Consider the following 13,889-nt stretch of genomic DNA (forward strand, 5'->3'; position numbering starts at 1 on the left):
AATTAACTGTGTGTAGAAATAGATCTTTAAGTGTGATGTGAAAGGTCTTGAGCAGCAGCAGGGTCTTTGTTCAAATCACTCCCTTCAGGACCTTGACAAAATTCCCGGTAACATGCTAACAATAAAACATATATTAAATTATAGACTTAAGCATATACTAAGAAATAGCCCCAAAACAAGGGCTTATTAATGGAAAACATCACGCACCACACCCCAAAATACTGTAAGGCTCAGCTTTGTAATGGCTGAGGATGGATAATCCTCACAAATATTCTGGAAAGCACTATAAGTCTTCATCATTGTCTCTAGGTCTGACACCAGTTTTAATAGTGTCTAGAGCCTTGTTAAGCTGAATCTCCCGTTTTTTCTGAGATGCCACAGTAAAAAAACCCAGCAGGAGGGGAACTGTATTTCATGAAAATCTAAACAGGTTTTGAAGAGTTAACAGGAAATGGGAGACAGCAGAGAGCTTTAGCATGAAGGGAGGTGACTCTCTCCTTTTCATGTGGACCACAATGTCATCAGTCAAACGTCAGATCGTCCTGATTTCCCTGCTTCAGAGGAAATTAGGACATTTTCCAAGACATTTACCATTTACCAAAAGCTCTACTTTGATTTTAGGAAAATACCAGCTGTCTTAGTTTGCATTGATGCATTTTTCTGCCCAGTTATAAGGGTTTTTTCTTCTTATAAATTAAAAAAAAATAATAAATAATAAGAAAAGGAGAGTGACTCATGAGCAGATGCCATTTTGGAGTAGCCTCTGGCAGACATTGAGATCTCCTGAGAACACCAGACACTCAGGGAGGAATTGCAGAGTAGTGGCATTAACGCCTTCAGCCTTCCTGAAAGCTCTTTGCCATCTTTCATTTCACTGAGCATCCCTCAGTTCTCCTCCGAGGAAAGGAAAGGGTCTCAGCTCCCTCTGTTGCTCCATCTTCCCGGTTTTGTTTCTACTATGGCCACAATTCCTCTACACACTCAATAATTCAAACTTTTTCCATTGTTTCAAGCTCTCTTCATGTGAAAAATCCTCTGACATCTCAAATGATGTGCTTTGTACTTGAATCTTTATTTAAGACAGGATGACCTTAATATAAAGATTTTCTCTCGCTTTTATTTATGATACGGCTCAGAGAGTTAATACTTGTTCAAGCTTTAAGCACTATTTTTATGTAATGAAAACAAGGCTATAAATAAAAATAAAACTAGCTGTCATTTGTCACCTTAAAACTAAACAAAGGATAGTCAGACACCAAGCTTGTACACTTGCAGCATTTTCCCTGACATTCTGGAATTCCTGAAGCATTAAGCACAGAAGTAAAGATAATGCATCTATACATGCAACAGCAGCACTGAAATTTCAGTTTTGTTCTACACATTTTCCCTGATACAACCCACTGCCTTCTTTGCCTCTTTGACCACTGTGGCACAGCCGAGCAGATGTTCCCACTGAGCTTGTCCCCTGTGAGGAGGTCTTTCTCCAGAGTGATCACAGCTAATTTATAACCCATCAAGGTATATGAAAAATTCAGATGGTTCCTAGTAGTGTTAAGAGAGCTTCCAAGAAGAAATGCCTTTGGAATTCATCTGAGAACAGAACTGGCATTATCTGATATTTCAGTGCCACTCTGCCAGCAGCTGTTTAATATTTTCATATATGCCATTTGCCCTCACTAGAGCATTAGGCTTCCACTTTCCTAGTCTAATTACACAGGCTTATATTTTGATTTTTTAATATTTCAAGGTTAGTCATTCTCCCATAGGATCTGCTCGGTCTATTACTGAACTGATGTCACTTCAGTACCTACCTACAGAGGAAAACTAAAACTGAGCCATTTAAAGTGCTGCAGCAAGTCGTTTCAAGGAAAGAAACCAAAGTATTTATTTTCTGGTAAATCACAGCTATATTGAAGTCCAGCTACCAAGAAAAATATTGGAAATTGTAGCCTGGGCCACAAGTTGTCATGTAAGATTCTTCCAATTCACCTTCCTCCTGTGACTGTGGGCACAAAACCACTGTGCCCTAACTGGAGCTCTGCCCCTCCTCTCGTAACCATTCCATGCTTCACAAATAATCAAACACCCACCAGGACAAACACCAGCACTCAGATGTTTCACCCAGACACCAAAGAGTCAGGAAAATTTTGTCTCTTTCAGTAATGACCAGTAAAACTGGAAAATGGAGGTGGATTCACATCTGTACGTGCTGCGTGCATGGGTATAACTGTTCTCATCAATGTGTTCTGACGGTTCTGACACTGTAATGTTTCTCTTTTCCAAAAAATACTTAAACAGTTGGTGAGAACAGACATGGGATTGTGTCAGCTGTGATGAGAACGCTCGCCTGAGAGGTGTGAAAGCTTAATTATTTATTCAAAGCAGTAGGGCTTCAGTGGGAGACCTGAGCAGGCTCTTCTCCCGCCTCTTCCCTCGCTCTCCAGAGCAAGATAGAGACATTTATCAGGGAAATGCAGGTTCACATCCTCCAGGAAATCAGAGAAATCCATCTGAGCAGTTGCTCTACCCCAGCAGCATTTGACATCTCCACCTGTTGACTTTAACCCACATTTCTTTCTTATTTTTGTAAGCAATGCTTGCACGGAATAAAGTCATTTTGGGAGAGTGGAGCCTTTTCCTCCAGGAAAAATGTAACAAATTATGGCTTCATTCACCATGACTTACTTTTTGCTCAAATACCCACCTCAGAAGTCAAATTTAACCCTGCCTCTGCTCATTCTTTTTCCACCCTCTCCCATTAAACTAACAAAACTGGCTGCACATTTATTAATCAAAATTAAGATCTGCTGACATATATGTTATGGAATTTGCAATCAAAAATAATTTTTAACTGATACAGGGTAGCCAAAAAGGAAACTTTGAAAGCTCCATCTTATCTCCATGAAATAGATGAACAACACAAGGCAATCAGTGGATGTTGTAAGTTCAGCTGTGAAAGCATGGGGAAAAAAGTGGACCCACTGTGAAAAATATTCTGAATAATTGTAAAATAATTGTAAAACAGAATCCCAGGAACTGCATAAAAGGTCATGAATGATGCCTGTGAAAAGCCTCAACACATGCAGATGTTAAACACAATTTTTTTAACTGCAATATACAAGAAGTGCTCCTTCTGTTCAATTGGGACACAAAATGTTGGTGAAGAGGGAGGTAGGGAGGAAAAGGGGTAACTTCAGCACTGTAACAGAATAGGACTTGATATTTTCAAGGGAAATCAGCACAGAAGAGAAATGAGCCAGAAAAGTGACTGGGAAAGATTAAGATTGGTGATCCAGAAAGACCCACATATATTTGAAGTGAACATCTGACCTGAGAGGGAGTAACTGCTCAAGGGAACAAAGCAGAGGAAAGGCAAGGGTAGGAAAATCACTCTGACTGATGCTGAAATGCATCATGCTGCTCATTATTAGTTTCCAGCATGCCCTCCTGGGTGAACCCAAGTCAGCACCCAAACTTGGCAAAGCTTCAAACATCATTGTCTAATGTTTGCTGCTGGACATAAAGCAGGAGCTTTAACTGCATCTTGGAATTTCCAGCAGGAGTGTTCCAGGCACTTGTTGCAGGGCAGTGGTGTCCACCCACACAGACACCCACACCATCAAAAGACATGAGATGCTCCAGGTGCTGGGAGAAGTTTAATTGCAGAGCTCTCTCCAAACTAGAATTGCCTCCACAATTGCATACACAGCTTTTTCTGCTGGTTTGCATGAGCAGCTCAGCAAAAGATGAGTCCTTGCAAGGACTTGGCTCAGTGACCTCCCCACCACACTGCACCTTTACACCCTTCCACGCTCACAAATCCTGACTCACTGCAAGCACAGACCTCCAGCTTCCAGCCAGAGATGCACAATTGCTTCCTGCTTCCCCTGGAATTTTTCGCAGTGCGTTGTTCCATGCGAGTTCACTCCACTGGTGTCCCTCAAAGAGACCCACAGAGCTGAAATGGAACAGGCAATTCTGCTCAGCAGAAGTATCTCTCACCATTCACTAAGAAAAGTCACCTTCTGACTGCTATTCCATTGAGAAAACAGCGCTCCTGTGTTGGTTTTCAGCTGTAGCATCCAGACCTCTTTCACTTTTCCTTTTTCAAATCAAGTCGCTTTTAATTTCTCACCTGTAGACCATAAATGTCTCTTAGCACATACTCAAGACCAGCTGATTCTGTAAGGATGAATATTTTTCTCATACACAAAGATATTAGATATCATGGGGTTTTTTTAACCAAGGTGTGAATTTGTTAGATTTTTTTTTCAGAAGTGCACTTAAGGCCATACTTTGGAAATTTTATTCAGACTGAATTTGTCTTGTTCTGTGAAAGCACTACGTTCATTTTCTTGTGATACAAGGTCAACTGGCATCAATACCCTTTACAGAAAGTGAACCTACATAGCCAGGAAGAAAGGCAGGTCTCACAAAAAATGTGAACGCTAATCTGATCGTAGCCAGCCCATACCAATTGCTCTTTCTGCCTTGAAAGTGTGGCACCAAAATTACAGCATTTTATTTCATTGCACGCTTAAAGATGACAACAGCATTTTGCCCATCACCTTGAAAAAGACCACCGAGCAGGGGATATTTGATTTAAGATTATGTGATAAAGCAAGTTCCAAGTCAATGCTGTAGGTCCAAAAATAAAATACAGGTTAAACGTAGGTAGCTAAATTCAAAGTCAAATGCCTGTTAGATGGCGAAGTCTCCTTCTCATACCACCCTGCTCAAGGCAGTGCCCTCATTCTGACTTTCTGTTGCCTAATTCAAGCATTTGAATTATCCCTCTAAGGATCACATCACAGAACTTACCACTGAGTCTATTCAGGGAGCATTTCACTGGTCGTGGATCCTCAGTTTTCCACCTAGCAGCAGAAAGAGCTGCCTCTCACTTTACTGTGAATCAGCATCACATTGAGCACCAATAGATGTACTTTGCTCTATATTTGATGTTATAACTCTTCCAGCACACTGTACAAGGAGTTAAGTGGCTTCAAAAGTACAAATCTGTTTTTAGTGAAGAAATAATTAGGTAAATCTACAGAAAACATGGAAATTCTTATTATAAGAATAATTGCACACAAATAAGATTATGTGTGCAAAAACCGCCGAATTCTTTCACCACTCTGGACCAGATCTACCTATAAAATTCAGTAATCCTGCTGCACCCAATACCTCATAAACACCTCTTTTTCAAACAACGTAATTTTCTGGTTCCCTAAAATGGAAATTAATTGAGAGCTTCCGTAGTAACATAGAATTTTTTTTTTTTTTTTTTAATTAATGTTCTTCCTTTGTAGTCCCTAATACTGGACAGCTGCTACCAAGATCAGCAAGTATTCTGACTAACAGAGGCAGAAGAATTTTAGATTATTGTTACGTTTAAGGAATGTGGAGAATATAAAATTCTATACCTCGAAACCTACTTCTTTCAGACTGAGTTTCTGTCCCATGTACTGCTCATCTGCCTTAGTGTGCAGGGCTGAAAAATCTGCTGCCATGAAGAAAATAATGTAATATTTTAATTATTCACTAAATACTTAAAAATACAACAATGTTGCCCTCACTGTTCATCCTTGTTCTAAGAGTTTACTGTGACCATAAAGTTTTTTTCACTGCTGGAAAGAAGGATAGTTCTTTTCACCAATTGCTTTGGTGGTGCTCTCTTGTCACAAAGGCTCCCACAGCAAATGAAGACTGAAGAACAAATTCTTTAATCTCTCTTGGTATTATCCAATAATGCACAAATAATTGGACAAAAAGATAGTATTAGATCCACCTGAAAATTAGTATATGATGCAAGAAAGAGCTAAAGAAGGGTTGTTTTTTTATTCACTGTGGCATCTTTCACAGAAATCTTCATTGGTGGGGACAGAAATACTGTCAGGTTCAAAAAAAGACATGCACACACATATACATAGCAATTATTTTTGAAAGTACAAATGAAACAAGCATTTAAAAAATGGCTTTTTAGGTATTTTAGGAAGGCATTTAGGTATGTATTTGTGAATGTTATGAAAACATCACTGTCATTATTCACTGACACAAAATAGTATAAGAGCAACTTTTTTTGTTTGTTTGGCTGGGGTTGTTTTCTTTAAATCTAAGAGTTTTTTTACAGTTCATGCCCAGCTCAGCCAGTTATTTGCCTACCGCTTGTGGTGAATGGTTTGTGGTACAGCTTGAAAGGAGCAGGGGCTCTGAAGATAGGAAACCCTTTTTTAAATACTCCAATCCTCTTTATAGATCAGGGTGAGGGTCCCTGTGGCTGGAGCTCTGCAGGGTTATATCCTGAACTGCTATTTTAATTTGCATCCTCTACAAATGACAGAAGCCCTCTATTCATTCTGTGTTTTGCCCAGCAAGGCTTCATCACCTTTATTTTTTTATTTATTTATTTTACCGTTTTTCATGTGTTAACTCTGCTTCCTTTCTTCTAGATCCTCTGCAGAGCAGTAGTGTACCTTTTAAAACAGATAAATTCTCCTGCTGCTAAGGTTTTACCTTTTGCATTTATTGCAAAAGTATGAGGAAAGCTGGGCTGAGCTGAAAGACTTTTACTGTGTAGGGCTTGATTTTTAGTAATGTGGCACAGCTCACAACTGTAAAACTTCAGCATTCCAACAGCATTTGGTTCTCCTCATATGAATGGTTTCATAGATTATAACTCAGAATTTATGCAGGTGAAGTTAATTTCAACACTGGTGAATAAGATTTTTCTCCCATTTAAATTGTTTTTCTTAAATAACCATCCTCATTTAAAAAGGAAAAATTCCCTGAATCTGGTCTCTTTAAGACTCTTTTTCTAACTGTGCTCAGAAGACATATTTCCATATGAAAAGGTAAATCATCATTTTCTTATTATATTGATTTTCCACTTACTGTGACGGCAAAGATTTTCAGTCTTCCTAAAAAGAAAATAAAGAAGGATCAAAGTCAACACATTTTTATAACCTGATGAATATTTTCCACACTGAATCACTCAAGAAATTAAAACCAACAGTCTACAGCATTTAAAATCATGGTGTGAACGCACCCCAGTGTACAAATGCTGCACTCCTAACCATTTAAATTCATTAAGTTCTTGGCAGCACTATCTTATGTGTGCATATGTTTAATTTATTTGTACTGACAGAGACTCCACTTCAAAATACTCCACCAGATAGGGATCATGAGATTGTATCAAAAGTGATTCGCTGGATCTTGTCACAAGTTAGACAAGGTTTTCATCCCTTTTGACAATTTTTCCAAGAACAAGTAAACAGGAAATGAGAATTATTGCATGCAGCTTTCCCTTAGCTACACTGATGGAAACCCTGCGTAGAGGACGAGTAAAATTATTTCTGTTGGCCAATATATGTACTCAAATAATGAGCATTCAATCTAGCAAATTCAAAAAAAAACCACCACGAAAGCCACACCTGCAGATAAAAACACTGCTGTCAAAAAAGGAGCATTCTATTACCACAGAAGCCTCCCTGCAGAAAATGTATTAACAGACTCAAAAGACAAAGTGACTACTTCCTTTGTAGGGAGCCACGCCATCCATGAATTCCCAGCAGCAGCAGCAGCACAAGTTCCACCAGCAGACGTGGAATCACCAAGACAGCTCAACCAGTCGTAGCTGCACCTCCACCCCAGAGCTGCTGCCCCTGCAAACTTTGCCCCAGGACAATCCTTTAACACAGTTATGGGTGGCTGTCACATTCTTCTCTTTCACCAGCTCATGACAACTCCTTGGAGAAAATATTCCTGGATATCCAGGATGCAAAAACCTTAGTAGACTTCAAGACAATAATCAGAAGTACCTTTTAAGCCATGCAAATGGAAAAAGATCTGTGATACCTTTCACGAGGCATCTCTCCTAAAATATTTTTCAAATATTAACACCTCTCATTTGAGGCACGTCCCATAAGAAACCACAAAGCAGTGCTCAAATAAGGAACTGATATCAGAGCTTCTCATGGTTATTAAAAGATATCCTAGCTATAATTGAAGCCAGGGAGCTACAACCAAGATGATCCTTATTAAAATAAACTAATGAGATTTGACAGAATATGAATTTAAGCCTAAATACCAACAATGTCACAAATGAAATATATTAACTGAAAACCGTTGCATTTGATTTGAGGCCCTATCATGCAAAACGAGAAAAGAGGTCACCCTAAACCTTCAGGGAATCTGTTCTTAGAGAAATTTTAATTTTGTTCACAACCCCTGGGAAGCAAAGATAATGAACTGCCTCGCTCAGAGATGTAAGAGGTGTACCAGTCACACACTGACAGCATCATGGTTCATGTTACCTCCTCTACCTCCACAGAATATTCAGCTGAAAAGAGCAGTGATAATGGGTACTAGACAGTGTGCTCCTTTACTCACACTGGAAATCCTGCTTCAATAGGCCTGAGCAAGTGTTAATAATTTCCCCAGAATGAGTGGGACACCAACCCTGTCTCTTGTTTCCGTCACATGCAGAAGGAACGGGGTTTGTACATTGCTAAGTGTAATACAAGAGCTCCTTACAGAGCATGGAAGCTGTAAAATAAGGTAGGGTGAGCCAGTAACTCTTAAAGGAGTCCCTGGGTCACCTCCTGACAGAAACTTGTAAATGCAGATGTCTGAGCCTTTTGGATGCCGTGGGAATGCCAAAAATATTCACCCATCCAAACCTGGGACTACATGCGCAAACCCAGGCAATCCCACACGCTAACAGAAAGCGACCAAAAAGTGTGTCACAGAGTCAGTCCAACACATTCCTGGGACATCTGGCCTCAGAGTGTGAGCCTCGAGGGCTCTGCCTCTGCACACCAGCTGGTTTTGTGCCCTGCTGTCCACTGCCTTTCTGACAGCCAAGTGGCTACTGCCTCCTGCGTGGGGTCCACGATCCAAACTCCTCCAAAGCTAAAATCCTTGGAGGCACTGCTGTTTGAGTATACCTACAACTCCCCACACTTCCACATGCCTCAGAAAACACCACCCAGAGCAAGAGAAGTGCTCTGCAATGCTGCAAGCCCTGCAGCACCATCCCAGCCCAAAGGCACAGAGCTGGTCCCGGCACAAGCCAGGACCAGACACCAGTTACCCAAGGCCTCTGGCACAGCCTCTGCCTGCAAAGCAGGCGCTTGGGAATGTGCCACTGGAAAGCTGAGCTGCCTCTTTTTACACTGGGACAAGCAGCTGGTTAGAAGCTGCACTCAGATTGCTCAGTGGTTGTTTTGAAAACTGGCCAAAATTTGCCTTCAGAGTTTTGGTGCTGCTTGGGAGGACATGCAGCAGCAAGCAAAGAAACCTATTTCTAGTGGCTTGAGTTGCCTGGTAGTTCAGTGATAAAAAGTGTCTTTTTCTGTCTGAGTGGCTTGAAAGATGGCAGCACAGTCAGTTTAGCAGCATTTTGTTGATGATGGTCCAACACTGAGCAAAAGCTTGCTCAGTTTTCCACATAAAAATACCATTCCATGGACTCTCTTCAAATTTTGAGAGCACCACAATTGCCTGAAATCACATGGTTCATGATATTGAATACCAAAATTCAGTCGTGCTCGTACAGATTGAAAAACGTCACCTAATCTGTGTGGGAGACTACCTGTGATCTTTGTGGGGTGATACAATCCCCAACACACAGAGAAATCCTGACTTTCCAGCAGTTACAGTGGACATTCACTGGTGGTTTCTGAGACTCAGCCAGCATTGCAGTCATATGTGTAACTTTAAAAAATGAGTGGTAAAAGCAAATCAAGTCACTTACAGGAACTGATGGTTTTCTTTCCACTTATCTGAAAAATCAGTGTTTAACACAGCAGAAGTTGGTAGTTTGCCTTTAAAAGTATCTTATCCACTACTGAACTTGTTCAGTTCAAAGATTGCCTTCAATATTTTCCTTTTATCACTTTCTAAAACTGATTTCTGCTACCTAATGGAATAAAACTTGCTCATTTCTGGGGTATGCAGAGCAGGAGCACTCATGACACCCATGAGATCTGCAGTAGGTACGGTGAAAATGCAAAGTATTTTGCTAATTTGACTGCGGGTGACAGAAAATTCCCTGCTTCTGCTTAAACACTCTTCATTACAAAGTCTTGCTCCTCATCTTCCTTCTTTTCTTCCTTCTTGGCTTCTTGATCACACTCCACTTCTGTCCCACGAATTCGCCTCCAGGGTCTATCAGGAAAACAGAAACATAATTAAGAGCAAAACATTCTGAGCTTACAGAAGATGAGAAAACACACTTAGCCTGGCGCGTGGAAGAGGCCCAACTACTTGTGAGATGCAGCACGAACAGCAAAAGAATTCTCAGAAAAGCCTGGACACAGCCCAACTTGCTAATAAGTCAAATCAAATTCCAAGGCAAGGCAGAGATAACACAGATCAGAAGACAAAAATCAATGAATATTCTGGAGAGAGCTGTGTAAAGATTGCGTGATGAAGTGCTAAGTCAAAAGTGTGTTTATATGAAAATGGTTCTCCTCATACAATCAGGCTACATGGAGACCATGCAAATTCCTTTCACAGAGCCCATGCATCTGTCTCCAGCGAAAGTGATGGTAGAAGAGAGATAATCTGAATTTTTTTTGCAAACTTTTTTTTTGGCATTCCATTTCTTAAGCAGTAGAAATGAGAATACTGTGAAAAAAGGAAAAGATTATGTAGCCAGGAGTATTAACGAGCTCTCACTGAAACCTGACAACCAGTCTGAACAACCTCATAGTGTAAAAAGCCCGACTTGTAAAAAAGAAAGAGAAAACACTGTAGACTGAGAATCTATAAATAATCTCAAATGGAAAGCTGCTGTTCAGCTGGCATAAAATAATTTCCTTTATTTTCAGTCAGTTTGGAAAACCAGTGTTTTAATATATTTTCTTTTGATTACATAATTGTTGAATGGGTGTTGCTTGGTTTGTCACCATATTTGTATTTCTCTTCTATGTTTTTCATTCTTTTTCAGTAAAAAATTTGCATGAATGTGTAGGGTTGTTTCCAGAAAAAAAAAAAAACATAAATAGAAAGAATATTTTCTGCTGCCTATTTTTTCCTGTAGATTTCAGTAGCTTCTTACCAGTGACTCACAGTGTCCACCCTGCTGAAATTTCCAGGCAGAGGAAGTGCATAACTCACATTTTTCATTATATTATTAGCTTTTACCTGACATACTCCTCAGTGGGATCAAGTGTGCTTGGTTTCTGCTGCCTGAATCCTTCCCCTTTCCTGGATTCAGAGTGAGCACCTCCCTGCAAATGAAATTCACGGTGAGTGGCCACGGGCAGAGTGAAGGAGGGGATGTCTGGGGTGCCTTGGGGACCAGCATCATGCAGCAGATCCATTACTGCTCTGCAAGATCCCCACAGGAAGAGTGATGGTGAAACTTGAAGACAACTGGCAACAAAAGAGGGCTGAGAACCTAAAAGCAGTTGCAGAGAGAAAATGGACTATACATCTCTCACAGGACAGAAATCTTCCTGCAGGAAGATGTGCCTGGCAGTGTTTGCTAACTCCTGATTTTTCTGACAAATCCTAAATGCGTCTCGCTGTGTCACTGAGGGACTCTAATTTTTATATTAGTTGTGTACATTTATGGTTTTATCTCCTTTTCCTCCCCCCGCCCCCCCAAAAAACCCTCACAGGCACCAAGTAGCGTGATTTGAAAATTTTTAAGAATTTCATGATGGCAGGGCTTTTATGAGTTTTAAAAGCAAGTCACGCAAGAGGAGAGCAAGGCAAAATCAGACAAGTGATGAACCTGTTAAAAACAAAACCCTGAAACTCTTCCTCTCGTGCTCTTTAGGTTTATCTGGAAGATTATGCTTTAGCTGCTGTTTTCCCAGTATCCTTCCCCTGAAAGCCTGAATAATAGCCAGTTTTAAGTGGCACCAGTGGGAGTTTCCAAAACCCTTTTTCATTGTAGTCCAATACAATGTGAATGGCAACACTTGCTTTTTCAGAGAATGCTGTCTTTGCATCCATTTTAAAAAGAAAAAATTCAAAAATCTTTCATAAAATGATACTGAATGTTCATTTTTTGAGTTGTTGCTGTGGTCTGAGCTGCCAGGAATAACAATCAGCAGGCCTGTGAAGTTGCCCGTCGTGACAGTGCTCCTAGGTAAAAGCAAACCTCATATCCGTTCATCTTATCTGAGCTGGATTTAAGCAAACAGCTTTCACTCTGCACCCTTTCATGGTCAGATACTGGGAGGGGAATAAAAGGAAAAAGTCTAAACTATGCTTGGAAGAAAGGCAATAAACATCCTTGATCACTATTATAGATACAGTTAGTTAATGCCTCCCGAAGATGATGGATGTGCACGGAGCAGTGCTCTGCATGTGGAGCAGCTCTTCAGCTGGAGTTAACTCCACATCACTCAAAAAACCCTCCACGGGATTGATACAGAAACATCACTATCAAGATATGCAGATTAGGCCCCCAAAAGTGTCAGAACTGTATGAAATAAGGGGGGTTTTTTTAACCTCTGTTGAGTGCTAATCAGGCAAGTTCCTCTGAGACAGTGCACTAGCTCGTGTCATGCTGAGCAGAGCTTTCGGTTTTAACCCAAAATTCCTGCAGAATTGTATCTATCTCATCAAACAAAGCTTATAAATTAAAATTCATCTTTTTTTAAACCTATGCCTTTGCTCTACAAAACTATAACATCTCTCTAGTGCTTAATACATGGAAACACACATATTGCCCCAAAATGACATTCCTCTAGCCCCACATCTGGCTCAGCAATATTCAGCTGTGGGGGCCTGAAGGACGACTATGGAAAAGCTAGCAAAAAATCAGCTTTCCCCGGATACATCCCCTTGGTATCCAGCAGCTCAACACCGCTATATTATCTGGTCTTAAAACCACCAAGGGTGCCAGAGTTAATTTTAAGATTTACCAGAAGGCTTTATGCTAAGACTTTGTGATGTTTCATCCTCTTCATTACCTGCACCTGACTTATAACTGGAAAAAACACAGTGAAAAACCACACAGGTTCACTTTGTGGGGCAGTTTTGCTGTTTCTTTTGGTTTACTCTGTCTAATAAACCAAAAAGAGGGCTCCTAAACCAAAAACAGGGCTCCTAAAAGACTTACTGACCCAAACCCCACTGCACAGGGTGTAGATGAGCTGAAGTCTCTCAGCCCAAACCCACTGCAAATAAAACGAGTAAACAACCCAAAGAGGAGTCCTGGGGAAATAAACATCATGAAACATGACAGCAGTGAAAAAACTCGGCAAAATGCCCATTTTGGGTCACTTTCACTGTGCTGGGGGGGGCTCCAGCTCTCCCAGCAGCATCTCGCCACGGTGGGGAGGAACAGGGTGGGGGCCGCGAGGCGAGAAGGGCCCCGAGGATGGGAACGGGAGGGGGACGCCGTCCCAGGCCCGCCCTCTCGGGTGTCCCCGGAGCGCTGTGCCGAGGCCCCGCTGCCTACAAACCGCCCCAGAACCCACCCTGCATCCCGCCCAGCCTCCCTCATCCCGCATCCCGCCCCACGTCCCGCACCCCTCATCCTGCATCTCTCATCCCTCATCCTGCACCCCGCATCCCTCATCCCGCATCCCGCCCCACATACCGCTTCCCGCACCCCTCATCCCGCATCCCGCACCCCACATCCCTCATCCCACATCCCGCATCCCTTATCCCGCCCCACATCCCTCATCCCTCATCCCAGACAACAAATAGCAGAGGAATTCACCCCGAAATAAACGTTTGTTATAGATCACCACATCCCGCCCCACGTCCCGCATCCCTCATCCCACATCCCTCATCCCACATCCTGCATCCTTCATCCCGCATCCTTCATCCCGCATCCTTCATCCCACATCCCTCATCCCACATCCCGCATCCCACATCCCGCATCCCACATCCCGCATCCCTCATCCCGCATCCCTCATGCC

General features: G+C 41.6%; 1 long non-coding RNA gene across 1 annotated transcript; it reads right to left on the reverse strand.

Moving 5' to 3' along the window:
- Positions 1-916: 916 nt before the first annotated feature.
- LOC108447745 lies at positions 917-13,429 on the reverse strand. Its single transcript, XR_001863425.1, has 3 exons — positions 11,149-13,429; positions 4,822-10,167; positions 917-4,135 (listed from the first exon to the last, which is right to left on the reverse strand). It is a non-coding gene; the product is annotated as an uncharacterized LOC108447745 (long non-coding RNA).
- Between the last annotated feature and the right edge of the window lie 460 nt (positions 13,430-13,889).

Source organism: Corvus brachyrhynchos, unplaced genomic scaffold, assembly GCF_000691975.1.
Source record: "Corvus brachyrhynchos isolate BGI_N302 unplaced genomic scaffold, ASM69197v1 scaffold376, whole genome shotgun sequence".
Taxonomy (NCBI): Eukaryota; Metazoa; Chordata; class Aves; order Passeriformes; family Corvidae; genus Corvus; species Corvus brachyrhynchos.